Raw genomic sequence first — 13,229 nt, 5'->3', positions numbered from 1 at the left:
ATACTTTTGTACCTGTTTCCTCCAGCATCTTCACAAGGTCCTTTGCTGTTGTTCTGGGATTGATTTTCACTTTTCACACCAAAGTACGTTCATCTCTATGAGACAGACTTCCTGAGCGGTATGACGGCTGCATGGTTCCATGGTGTTTATACTTGCATACTATTGTTTGTAAAGATGAATGTGGTACCTTCAGGCGTTTGGAAATTGCTCCCAAGGATAAACCAGACTTGTGAAGGTCTACAATTGTTTTCTGAGGTCTTGGCTGATTTTGTTATGCTGGTGAATGAGGACCCAAAAGCGACGTAATAGTAACAGAGTCTTTATTCCAGTATTAAACAAATAATGATTCTCCTGGATATTATCAATGGTCAATCCAAAACAGGAAACTGAAATCCTCTCGTCAATAGAGAGGAACGACTGGAGACGCGACCACAGACTGCAGGTCGCTTCAGGAAGGCACTGGCCGTAGCTGACATAGACACCTGCTCACACGCAGCATCTGAAGAAGGCAAAGAACACGACAGGGCGGAACAAGGACACAGGAACAGCAAACATCAAACAAGAATCCGACAAGGACAGAAGCGGAAAACAGAGGGAGAAATAGGGACTCTAATCAGAGGGCAAAATAGGGGACAGGTGTGAAAGAGTAAATGAGGTCGTTAGGAGAATGAGAAACAGCTGGGAGCAGGAACGGAACGATAGAGAGAGAGAGCGGGAGAGGGAGAGAGGGAGGAGGAGAGAGAGAGAGAGAAAGAGGGAAAGAACCTAATAAGACCAGCAGAGGGAAGCACAGGGACAAGACATGATCAAAGACAAAACATGACAGTACCCCCCCACTCACCGAGCGCCTCCTGGCGCACTCGAGGAGGAACCCTGGCGGCAACGAAGGAAATCATCAATCAACGAACGGTCCAGCACGTCCCGAGATGGAACCCAACTCCTCTCCTCAGGACCGTAACCCTCCCAATCCACTAAGTACTGGTGACCACGTCCCCGAGAACGCATGTCCATGATCTTCCGTACCTTGTAAATAGGAGCGCCCTCGACAAGGACGGGGGGGGGGGAGGGAAGACGAACGGGGGCGCGAAGAAAAGGCTTGACACAAGAGACATGGAAGACAGGGTGGACGCGACGAAGATGTTGCGGAAGAAGCAGTCGCACAGCGACAGGATTGACGACCTGAGAGACACGGAACGGACCAATGAACCGCGGAGTCAACTTGCGAGAAGCTGTCGTAAGGGGAAGGTTACGAGTGGAAAGCCACACTCTCTGACCGCGACAATACCTAGGACTCTTAATCCTACGTTTATTGGCGGCTCTCACAGTCTGCGCCCTGTAACGGCAAAGTGCAGACCTGACCCTCCTCCAGGTGCGCTCACAACGTTGGACAAAAGCCTGAGCGGAGGGAACGCTGGACTCGGCGAGCTGGGACGAGAACAGAGGAGGCTGGTACCCAAGACTACTCTGAAACGGAGATAGACCGGTAGCAGACGAAGGAAGCGAGTTGTGAGCGTACTCAGCCCAGGGGAGCTGTTCTGCCCAAGACGCAGGGTTTCGAAACGAAAGGCTGCGTAATATGCGACCAATCGACTGATTGGCCCTTTCTGCTTGACCGTTAGACTGGGGATGAAACCCGGAAGAGAGACTGACGGAAGCACCAATCAAACGACAGAACTCCCTCCAAAACTGTGACGTGAATTGCGGACCTCTGTCTGAAACGGCGTCTAACGGGAGGCCATGAATTCTGAACACATTCTCAATGATGATTTGTGCCGTCTCCTTAGCGGAAGGAAGCTTAGCGAGGGGAATGAAATGTGCCGCCTTAGAGAACCTATCGATAACCGTAAGAATCACAGTCTTCCCCGCAGACGAAGGCAGACCGGTAATAAAGTCTAAGGCGATGTGAGACCATGGTCGAGAAGGAATGGGAAGCGGTCTGAGACGACCGGCAGGAGGAGAGTTACCTGACTTAGTCTGCGCGCAGTCCGAACAAGCAGCCACGAAACGACGCGTGTCCCGCTCCTGAGTAGGCCACCAAAACCGCTGGCGAATAGAAGCAAGCGTACCCCGAACGCCGGGGTGGCCAGCTAACTTGGCAGAGTGAGCCCACTGAAGAACAGCCAGACGAGTAGAGACAGGAACGAACAGAAGGTTACTAGGACAAGCGCGCGGCGACGCAGTGTGAGTGAGTGCTTGCTTTACCTGTCTCTCAATTCCCCAGACAGTCAACCCGACAACACGCCCTTCAGGGAGAATCCCCTCGGGGTCGGTAGAAGCCACAGAAGAACTAAAGAGACGGGATAAGGCATCAGGCTTGGTGTTCTTATTTCCCGGGCGATAGGAAATCACGAACTCGAAACGAGCGAAAAACAACGCCCAACGAGCTTGACGTGCATTAAGTCGTTTGGCCGAACGGATGTACTCAAGGTTCTTATGGTCAGTCCAAACGACAAAAGGGACGGTCGCCCCCTCCAACCACTGTCGCCATTCGCCTATGGCTAAGCGGATAGCGAGCAGTTCGCGGTTACCCACATCATAGTTGCGCTCCGATGGCGACAGGCGATGAGAAAAGTAAGCGCAAGGATGGACCTTATCGTCAGAGTGGAAGCGCTGAGACAGAATGGCTCCCACGCCCACCTCTGAAGCGTCAACCTCGACAATGAATTGTTTAGTGACGTCAGGAGTAACAAGGATAGGGGCGGATGTAAAACGCTTCTTGAGGAGATCAAAAGCTCCCTGGGCGGAACCGGACCACTTAAAGCAAGTCTTGACAGAAGTCAGAGCTGTGAGAGGGGCAGCCACTTGACCGAAATTACGAATGAAACGCCGATAGAAATTAGCGAAACCGAGAAAGCGCTGCAACTCGACACGTGACTTAGGGACGGGCCAATCGCTGACAGCCTGGACCTTAGCGGGATCCATCTGAATGCCTTCAGCGGAAATAACAGAACCGAGAAATGTGACAGAGGAGACATGAAAGGCGCACTTCTCAGCCTTCACGTAGAGACAATTCTCTAAAAGGCGCTGGAGTACACGTCGAACGTGCTGAACATGAATCTCGAGTGACGGTGAAAAAATCAGGATATCGTCAAGGTAAACGAAAACAAAAATGTTCAGCATGTCTCTCAGTACATCATTAACTAATGCCTGAAAGACAGCTGGAGCATTAGCGAGACCGAACGGCAGAACCCGGTATTCAAAATGCCCTAACGGAGTGTTAAACGCCGTTTTCCACTCGTCCCCCTCTCTGATGCGTACGAGATGGTAAGCGTTACGAAGGTCCAACTTAGTAAAGCACCTGGCTCCCTGCAAAATCTCGAAGGCTGACGACATAAGGGGAAGCGGATAACGATTCTTAACCGTTATGTCATTCAGCCCTCGATAATCCACGCAGGGGCGCAGAGTACCGTCCTTCTTCTTAACAAAGAAAAATCCCGCTCCGGCGGGAGAGGAAGAAGGCACCACGGTACCGGCGTCGAGAGAAACAGACAGATAATCCTCGAGAGCCTTACGTTCGGGAGCCGACAGAGAGTATAGTCTACCCCGAGGGGGAGTGGTCCCCGGAAGGAGATCAATACAACAATCATACGACCGGTGAGGAGGAAGGGAGCTGGCTCTGGACCGACTGAAGACCGTGCGCAGATCATGATATTCCTCCGGCACTCCTGTCAAATCACCAGGTTCCTCCTGAGTAGAGGGGACAGAAGACACAGGAGGGATAGCAGACATTAAACACTTCACATGACAAGAAACGTTCCAGGATAGGATAGAATTACTAGACCAATTAATAGAAGGATTATGACATACTAGCCAGGGATGACCCAAAACAACAGGTGTAAAAGGTGAACGAAAAATCAAAAAGGAAATGGTCTCACTGTGGTTACCAGATACTGTGAGGGTTAAAGGTAGTGTCTCACATCTGATACTGGGGAGAAGACTACCATCTAAGGCGAACATGGGCGTGGGCTTCCCTAACTGTCTGAGAGGAATGTCATGTTTCCGAGCCCATGCTTCGTCCATAAAACAACCCTCAGCCCCAGAGTCTATCAAGGCACTGCAGGAAGCAGCCGAACCGGTCCAGCGTAGATGGACCGACAAGGTAGTACAGGATCTTGATGGAGAGACCTGAGTAGTAGCGCTCACCAGTAGCCCTCCGCTTACTGATGAGCTCTGGCTTTTACTGGACATGACATGACAAAATGTCCAGCAGAACCGCAATAGAGGCAAAGGCGGTTGGTGATTCTCCGTTCCCTCTCCTTAGTCGAGATGCGAATACCTCCCAGCTGCATGGGCTCAGTCTCTGAGCCGGTGGGAGGAGATGGTTGAGATGCGGAGAGGGGAAACACCGTTAACGTGAGCTCTCTTCCACGAGCTCGGTGACGAAGATCTACCCGTCGTTCTATGCGGATGGCGAGTGCAATCAAAGAGTCCACGCTGGAAGGAACCTCCCGGGAGAGAATCTCATCCTTAACCTCAGCGTGGAGTCCCTCCAGAAAACGAGCGAGCAACGCCGGCTCGTTCCAGTCACTGGATGCAGCAAGAGTGCGAAACTCTATAGAGTAATCCGTTATGGATCGATCACCTTGACCTAGGGAAGCCAGGGCCCTGGAAGCCTCCTTCCCAAAAACTGAACGATCAAAAACCCGTATCATCTCCTCTTTAAAGTTCTGATAATCGTTAGAACACTCAGCCCTTGCCTCCCAGATAGCTGTGCCCCACTCCCGAGCCCGACCAGTAAGGAGTGATATGACGTAAGCGATCCGAGCTCTCTCACTAGAGTACGTGTTGGGCTGGAGAGAGAACACAATATCACACTGGGTGAGAAAAGAGCGACACTCAGTGGGCTGCCCAGAGTAACATGGTGGGTTATTAACCCTAGGTTCCGGAGACTCGGAAGACCAGGAAGTAGCTGGTGGCACGAGACGAAGACTCTGAAACTGTCCAGAGAGATCGGAGACCTGAGCGGCCAGGGTCTCAACGGCATGACGAGCAGCAAACAATTCCTGCTCGTGTCTGCCGAGCATTGCTCCCTGGAACTCGACGGCAGTGTTGAGAGAATCCATAGTCGCTGGGTCCATCTTGGTCGGATTCTTCTGTTATGCTGGTGAATGAGGACCCAAAAGCGACGTAATAGTAACAGAGTCTTTATTCCAGTATTAAACAAATAATGATTCTCCTGGATATTATCAATGGTCAATCCAAAACAGGAAACTGAAATCCTCTCGTCAATAGAGAGGAACGACTGGAGACGCGACCACAGACTGCAGGTCGCTTCAGGAAGGCACTGGCCGTAGCTGACATAGACACCTGCTCACACGCAGCATCTGAAGAAGGCAAAGAACACGACAGGGCGGAACAAGGACACAGGAACAGCAAACATCAAACAAGAATCCGACAAGGACAGAAGCGGAAAACAGAGGGAGAAATAGGGACTCTAATCAGAGGGCAAAATAGGGGACAGGTGTGAAAGAGTAAATGAGGTCGTTAGGAGAATGAGAAACAGCTGGGAGCAGGAACGGAACGATAGAGAGAGAGAGCGGGAGAGGGAGAGAGGGAGGAGGAGAGAGAGAGAGAGAAAGAGGGAAAGAACCTAATAAGACCAGCAGAGGGAAGCACAGGGACAAGACATGATCAAAGACAAAACATGACAGATTTCTTTTGCAAGCAAAGAGGCACTGAGTTTGAAGGTAGGCCTTGAAATACATCCACAGGTACACCTCCGATTGACTCAAACTATGTCAATTAGCCTATCAGAAGATTCTAAAGCCATTACATAATGTTCTGGATTTTTCCAAGCTGTTTAAAGGCACAGTCAACTTAATGTATGTAACCTTCTGACCCACTGGAATTGTGATACAGTGAATTATAAGTGAAATAATCTGTCTGTAAACAATTGTTGGAAATGTTACTTGTGTCATGCACAAAGTAGATGTCAAAACCAACTTTCCAAAACTATAGTTTGTTAACAAGAAATTTGTGGAGTGGTTGAAAAACGAGTTTTAATGACTCCAATTTTGCAGTACGTCCAACCGGCCTCATGACTACAGACCACATGTATGACATTGTGTGGGCGAGCGGTTTGCTGATGTTAACAATGTGAACAGAGTGCCCCATGGTGGCGGTGGGGTTATGGTATGGGCAGGCATAAGCTACGGACAACGAACACAATTGCCTTTTATTGATGGCAATTTGAAAGCGCAGACATAACGTGACGAGATCCTGAGGTCCATTGTCGTGCCATTCATCCACCGCCATCACCTCATGTTTCAGCATGATAATCCACGGCACCATGTCGCAAGGATCTGTACACAATTCCTGGAAGATGAAAATGTCCCAGTTCTTCCATGGTCTGCATACTCACCAGACATGTCACCCATTGAGCATGTTTGGGATGCTCTGGATTGACATGTATGACAGTGTGTGCCAGTTCCCGCCAATATCCAGCAACTTCGCACAGCCATTGAAGAGGAGTGGGACAACATTCTACAGGCCACAATCAACAACCTGATCAAGTCTATGCGAGAGAGACGTGTCGCGCTGCATGAGACAATTGGTGGTCACACCAGATACTGACTGGTTTTCTGATCCACGCCCATACCTTTTCTTTTAAAGTATCGGTGACCAACAGATGCATATCTGCATTCCCAGTCATGTGAAATTCATAGATTAGTGCCTAATGAATTTATTTAAATTGACTGATTTCCTTATATGAACTGTAACTCAGTAAAATCTTTGAAATTGTTGCATGTTGCATTTATATTTTTGTTCAGTATAAATAATACAGTATTTATAAAGTCAGGTGCAGTGTTCTTTTTTTGTTGTAATTTATATTGTTGTTCCCCAGCATTCAGTCTCATTCTGAGCACCAGCATATCCTCTTGGAACCGGCACAAAGCATTGTGGGAGCCGAATGTGTGTTGACTGAGTGCTCACCTGCTCCTCTGTCCCCCATACAGCTGCGCTATCTGTCTAAACAACCAATCACAAAGCATTTAGGCCCCAGTCCATTGTAATAGCCCAGTTTGAGGCATTGACTGTGAAGGGAACTCTGTCTTGAAATGATGCCATCGTTCATTAGACAAATAAGACTGTCGGATATATATATACAGTGGGGAGAACAAGTATTTGATACACTGCCGATTTTGCAGGTTTTCCAACTTACAAAGCATGTAGAGGTCTGTAATTTTTATCATAGGTACACTTCAACTGTGAGAGACGGAATCTAAAACAAAAATCCAGAAAATCACATTGTATGATTTTTAAGTAATTAATTTGCATTTTATTGCATGACATAAGTATTTGATACATCAGAAAAGCAGAACTTAATATTTGGTACAGAAACCTTTGTTTGCAATTACAAAGATCATACGTTTCCTGTAGTTATTGACCAGGTTTGCACACACTGCAGCAGGGATTTTGGCCCACTCCTCCATACAGACCTTCTCCAGATCCTTCAGGTTTCGGGGCTGTCGCTGGGCAATACGGACTTTCAGCTCCCTCCAAAGATTTTCTATTGGGTTCAGGTCTGGAGACTGGCTAGGCCACTCCAGGACCTTGAGATGCTTCTTACGGAGCCACTCCTTAGTTGCCCTGGCTGTGTGTTTCGGGTCGTTGTCATGCTGGAAGATCCAGCCACGACCCATCTTCAATGCTCTTACTGAGGGAAGGAGGTTTTTGGCCAAGATCTCGCGATACATGGCCCCATCCATCCTCCCCTCAATATGGTGCAGTCGTCCTGTCCCCTTTGCAGAAAAGCATCCCCAAAGAATGATGTTTCCACCTCCATGCTTCACGGTTGGGAGGGTGTTCTTGGGGTTGTACTCAACCTTCTTCTTCCTCCAAACACGGCGAGTGGAGTTTAGACCAAAAAGCTCTATTTTTGTCTCATCAGACCACATGACCTTTTCCCATTCCTCCTCTGGATCATCCAGATGGTCATTGGCAAACTTCAGACGGGCCTGGAAATGCGCTGGCTTGAGCAGGGGGACCTTGCATGCGCTGCAGGATTTCAATCCATGACGGTGTAGTGTGTTACTAATGGTTTTCTTTGAGACTGTGGTCCCAGCTCTCTTCAGGTCATTGACCAGGTCCTGCCGTGTAGTTATGGGCTGATCCCTCACCTTTCTCATGATCATTGATGCCCCACGAGGTGAGATCTTGCATGGAGCCCCAGACCGAGGGTGGTTGACCGTCATCTTCAACTTCTTCCATTTTCTAATAATTGCGCCAACAGTTGTTGCCTTCTCACCAAGCTGCTTGCCTATTGTCCTGTAGCCCATCCCAGCCTTGTGCAGGTCTACAATTTTATCCCTGATGTCCTTACACAGCTCTCTGGTCTTGGCCATTGTGGAGAGATTGGAGTCTGTTTGATTGAGTGTGTGTACAGGTGTCTTTTATACAGGTAACAAGTTCAAACAGGTGCAGTTAATACAGGTAATGAGTGGAGAACAGGAGGGCTTCTTAAAGAAAAACTAACAGGTCTGTGAGAGCCGGAATTCTTACTGGTTGGTAGGTGATCAAATACTTATGTCATGCAATAAAATGCAAATTAATTACTTAAAAATCATACAATGTGATTTTTTGGATTTTTGTTTTAGATTCCGTCTCTCACAGTTGAAGTGTACCTATGATAAAAATTACAGACCTCTACATGCTTTGTAAGTAGGAAAACCTTCAAAATCGGCAGTGTATCAAATACTTGTTCTCCCCACTGTATATATATATTGACCATCTGATCAAATATGAACTTCTGTCATGATTTTCCAAACAGGCTGAGAAGATAGATGTCTGTAAACAAAGCGTATTATATAAGTCTATGAAACAAAGTACAAAGGAATACTACCTTCCACATTGACCACATCATCAATAAACTATCCATAAACCAAGCAGACCTAGATATTTAACACACGCTCTCATAACGATACAATTAGTCACAGATTGCAGTTACTCTCAGTACATGATTAGACTAATGATACCAATAAATAGTAAAAGCTACAACAACAACATTCATTATGATAATACGCCCTCTATTCAATGATCTCTCCTCTGAAATATGACTATTACGTCACATGGCCACTGATCTCTAATCAGGGAGTACTCTGACCTCATAAAGGACCAATAGAGTGGATGCAGTAGTATTGTTTCTGTGCGGGTTGAAAGGGAGTCCCCAGTACTCACGCATATCCATTGTCCTCGGTATCAGGAGCATCAGGGGGGGGGGGGGGGGGGGGGATATAGGAAGTGTATTAGATAAGCATCCGTGGTCCTTAAACCGCTGCCAACCTCTGTTCTGTTCTACAGTAACCCTCATACAGAGAGAGAGAGAGAGACAGACAGAGAGAGAGAGAGACAGAGAGAGAGCGACCGGCCGACGAAGTGGTTCCTCTGAGACCCCGGCTGCCAGGCTGGATGTGTGTGTGTTTGTGTGTGTGTGTATCTGCACATGTCTGTGTGTGTGTGTGTGTGCGTGTATGTGTGTGTGTGTGTGTGTGCGCATCCGTGTCTGTGCGTGCAGCTGCAGAGGTAAAATAACAATTCCCACAGTACTGTGTATTCAAAACATTCCAAGCAACAGGTGTATTAATACCTAAAGTCTAATGGACTAAACCGGCCTCTGATATTAGAAGGGTAGGCCTACCATACCCAAACAGCAATCAGGGACACAGAGAGTTCCTTTTCTCCTTTAGAAGACAAAAGCCATACTAATTTGTCAGTGATTATTGGTTAAAGGTTGAACACAGCATGTACAGTTGTAGACCTGTTCCTGTAAGGTTTATTTACCAGTCTTTAATTTAGTACAGAAGGTGACTGTTATGAGTCCTGTGGGGGGGCTAGATTACTGTAATACGTATTTAATGATGTATCCTGGGAAACCAAAGCTGCTTTTTCTGTAATAATAACTGAGTGTGTGCGTGTGCGTGTGCGAGAGAGACAATCAGAGACAGAGAAAGAATAGGAGACAGAGACAAAGAGAAATAGAGCGTGGTGTCTCAGTCTGAGTCCAGGTAACTGTTTGTTTATTTCTCAACTGGCTTATAAGACATTCTTTCTGTTTGGGTTTACTTATATACTGTTTAAATAGGAGCTGTTCTGATCTGTGGTCTCGTAGTTTAGTTATGTTCAACAGTGAACAGGGTGGTCACTGTAAACAGTCCTCATGTTGCACTGCTCAGGGTCATCATGGACTGGCCTCACACAAAATGAAAACAAAGATTTAGAGATAGGGAGAGATGGAGGATAGACCACAAGACAGAAACCAGAAAAAGAGGCAGAAAGAGAAAGAGAAAAAGTGAAGAACCCTTCATATTAAGTCCTCTTCAGTGTGGCATTGTCCTCTTACCCTGTACCCAATAGGAGGGCTGAGAGAGAGGTACTCTATTTTAGTGAAAATCTCCATTCAGAAGGTCCCTCTCCAACCCCAAGTATATTATTCACACTGACCCTCTCTTTCCCCTTCCTAAACCCCATACTCCTCACCCTGTCTCCACCCTCACTATGCAACTACCTCACCACAAAAAGCCTCACCCCCTCTCTACCTCCCCATTCTCCACATCTTCTCTCCCTCTCCAACTTCACTCATTCTCTTTCGTCCTTGAGATGAGAGACAACATAATTCCATGTTTTTGTGTGTTGAAAAGATGGGAGGTGCTATCCTAGAAATTCGATTTCTGTAGGTGTTATGTTGTTGTGTGTGTTTCATAATAAAATGTAACAGTGTGTTGATGTTGTTGTTTAGCGTGTGTAGGAGGATATTAATTTTATTCTGTGTTCTGGGTCAGGCTCATGCAGGTGTGTGTGTTTGGCAGAGAGTGTTCCTACCAGGTAGCACGGTCAAAGACATTCCACACTCTGAGTGTCCCTCACAGCAACCTTGAATGGACCGCAGCTGAAACCTGATAACTGACTAAATGTCAAACATGCCGGAAAGGCCAGCATTTACCCAGATGCTTTGTTGTAGATGTATACAGGTGTGAACTGCTTAATACTTACCTCTTTTCAGTTTACCTATCGCTCGAAATGTCTAAGTAGTCGCTGTCTCTCGTTCTCGTTCTCCATCAGTCTGTCAACTATGTTTACTTGTTCAGTCACTCACAGCCCCTATGTACTGCTGTCCTAAAGACATCTCATCCAGCCTAGGGACCCCTCTAGGGATATCTATCAGTCTACCATCCCAGTGAAATAACTGGAGAAAGCGGATTCTGCCTCGAGCTTCATTCATCTGAATATGACCCCTATGAATGAGGATTCACCCGGGGTGTATTCATTACACCGATTCTGTCGCAAAAAAAATGTTGTCTGTTGTAAACCGTTTTGAAACAGATGAAACGTTTTGCAACAGAACCGGCGTAATGAATACACCCCAGGCTGTGCCTACCACACACACGCACACTCACACGCGTGCAGGCACGCACTCAACCACACACACCTTTATGCTCTGTAACTCCATATGATATATAGCCCATTAGGTCCATGTAGATAATAGGTAATAACTCTGAACAGGTGTTCCCTGAGGGCTCAGAGTGTGTCCACTACGGATCAGTGAGTGAGCACTGACAGGCAGACTCTCTCAACAGAGGACAAGACAGGGTGTACGCTCCAAAACCGTTCCCTATATGCTAACAGCACTAATCCCGTAATCCTATCCCGGCGTTCCTGACGTCTGCCCCGGAGAATGCCGGTTTTATACGCTGCAGACAGAGAGTTCACAGATAAGGTGGCTGACTTTTGGGTCTTTTGTGCTGTCAAACAGTGAATGAAAAATGAACCACCTCAGGACTCTGCTGGAATGTGCAGTCTTTTTAAACACCTCTTGACAGAGATGAGGGAAACAAAATAAGCCTTGCTCACAGCCACAGGTACCTTGTCACCACAGCCTAGAGGGCTCAACGTTGTGTTACATTGCCTGGGTAAACTAACCAGCCACTGGTGAGTTATGAACATCTACACAGGCATCTAAACAGACTGTCTATACTGTCAACAAAAAGACCATCCAATCTTTGAGATCTGAATCGACTACATTCCTTATTCAAACTGAAAAAACAGAGTTTAGCAACAGCAGACATAAACATACATGGGGAGCCAATACTCAGCTTAATAGGATACAAAGAATGACTCAAACTGCTTGATAGAATAAATGACATAAAGAAATGTATACACCCAGCTATGCGGATGGATCATACAGCTGGGACATAAAACCTGCACTATAATACAGTATTCAGAAGTATTTAGTCCCCCAGCTAGCACATTTGGTTTCTTGGAAGTTGTGGGAACGTATGTTTTGGGTTTCATATTGGTATGTGCTAGCTGGGCCCTTACTCCAATGATAGAGTACAAAGGATTTGAGTTGCCAGGGTAAAATCACGTGATGGAAAGTTACCTCTGGCTATTTCTCTCCATCCCAGGTGGTTCCCATTCGTGGTTTTACCCTCCGATGGTCCACAAGGGTGAACACAGCGCTACGGGGCGATTACGGCCAGGATGTGGCAACCCAACCGCCATCTGGAGTTGAGCCTTGTGCGCCTAGAGCTCCTAGCTGAGGGATAGGAGTGCTAACACTCCCATTCATCCATCCTCCCGCTCTCTGTTCTCTCCATTCCTCCCTCAGGGCTTGTTTATGACCAAGTGCTTAACTTATGTTACATTGTAAATACAGTAATATCACTGTGTGCACCCATTACTCACAGACAAGGGATATGACGGATGATGTCGTGTTTTGTAGTTTTATACTATGTGGTGATATGCATCAGCAAAGCTACATATGTAAGAGAGAGAGACAGAGAGAGAGAGAGAGAGAGACAGGCACAGAGAGAGAGAGAGAGCGAGAGAGAGCGAGAGAGAGAGAGAGAGAGAGAGAGAGAGAGAGAGAGACAGACAGACACAGAGAGAGAGAGACAGAGAGAGACAGAGAGAGACAGGCACAGAGAGAGAGAGACAGAGAGAGAGAGAGACAGAGAGAGAGAGAGAGAGGCACAGAGAGAGAGAGAGAGAGAGAGAGACAGAGAGACAGGCACAGAGACAGAGAAAGCGAGAGAGTGACAGGGACATAGAGGGAGAGAGGGCGGGAGAGAGAGTGCTTGCTCACTTGCTCACTTGCTTTGGCAATGTTAACACATGTTTCCCCTGCCAATAAAGCCCCTTGAATTGAATTGAATTGAATTGAATTGAGTGACAGACAGAGGGAGAGAGACAGGCACAGAGACAGAGAAAGCGAGAGTGACAGGGACATAGAG

This window comes from Salvelinus alpinus, chromosome 14 (genome assembly GCF_045679555.1).
Source record: "Salvelinus alpinus chromosome 14, SLU_Salpinus.1, whole genome shotgun sequence".
NCBI classification, from domain to species: Eukaryota; Metazoa; Chordata; class Actinopteri; order Salmoniformes; family Salmonidae; genus Salvelinus; species Salvelinus alpinus.
The sequence above is the reverse complement of the archived record's forward strand: the minus strand, read 5'-3'. Positions refer to the sequence as shown.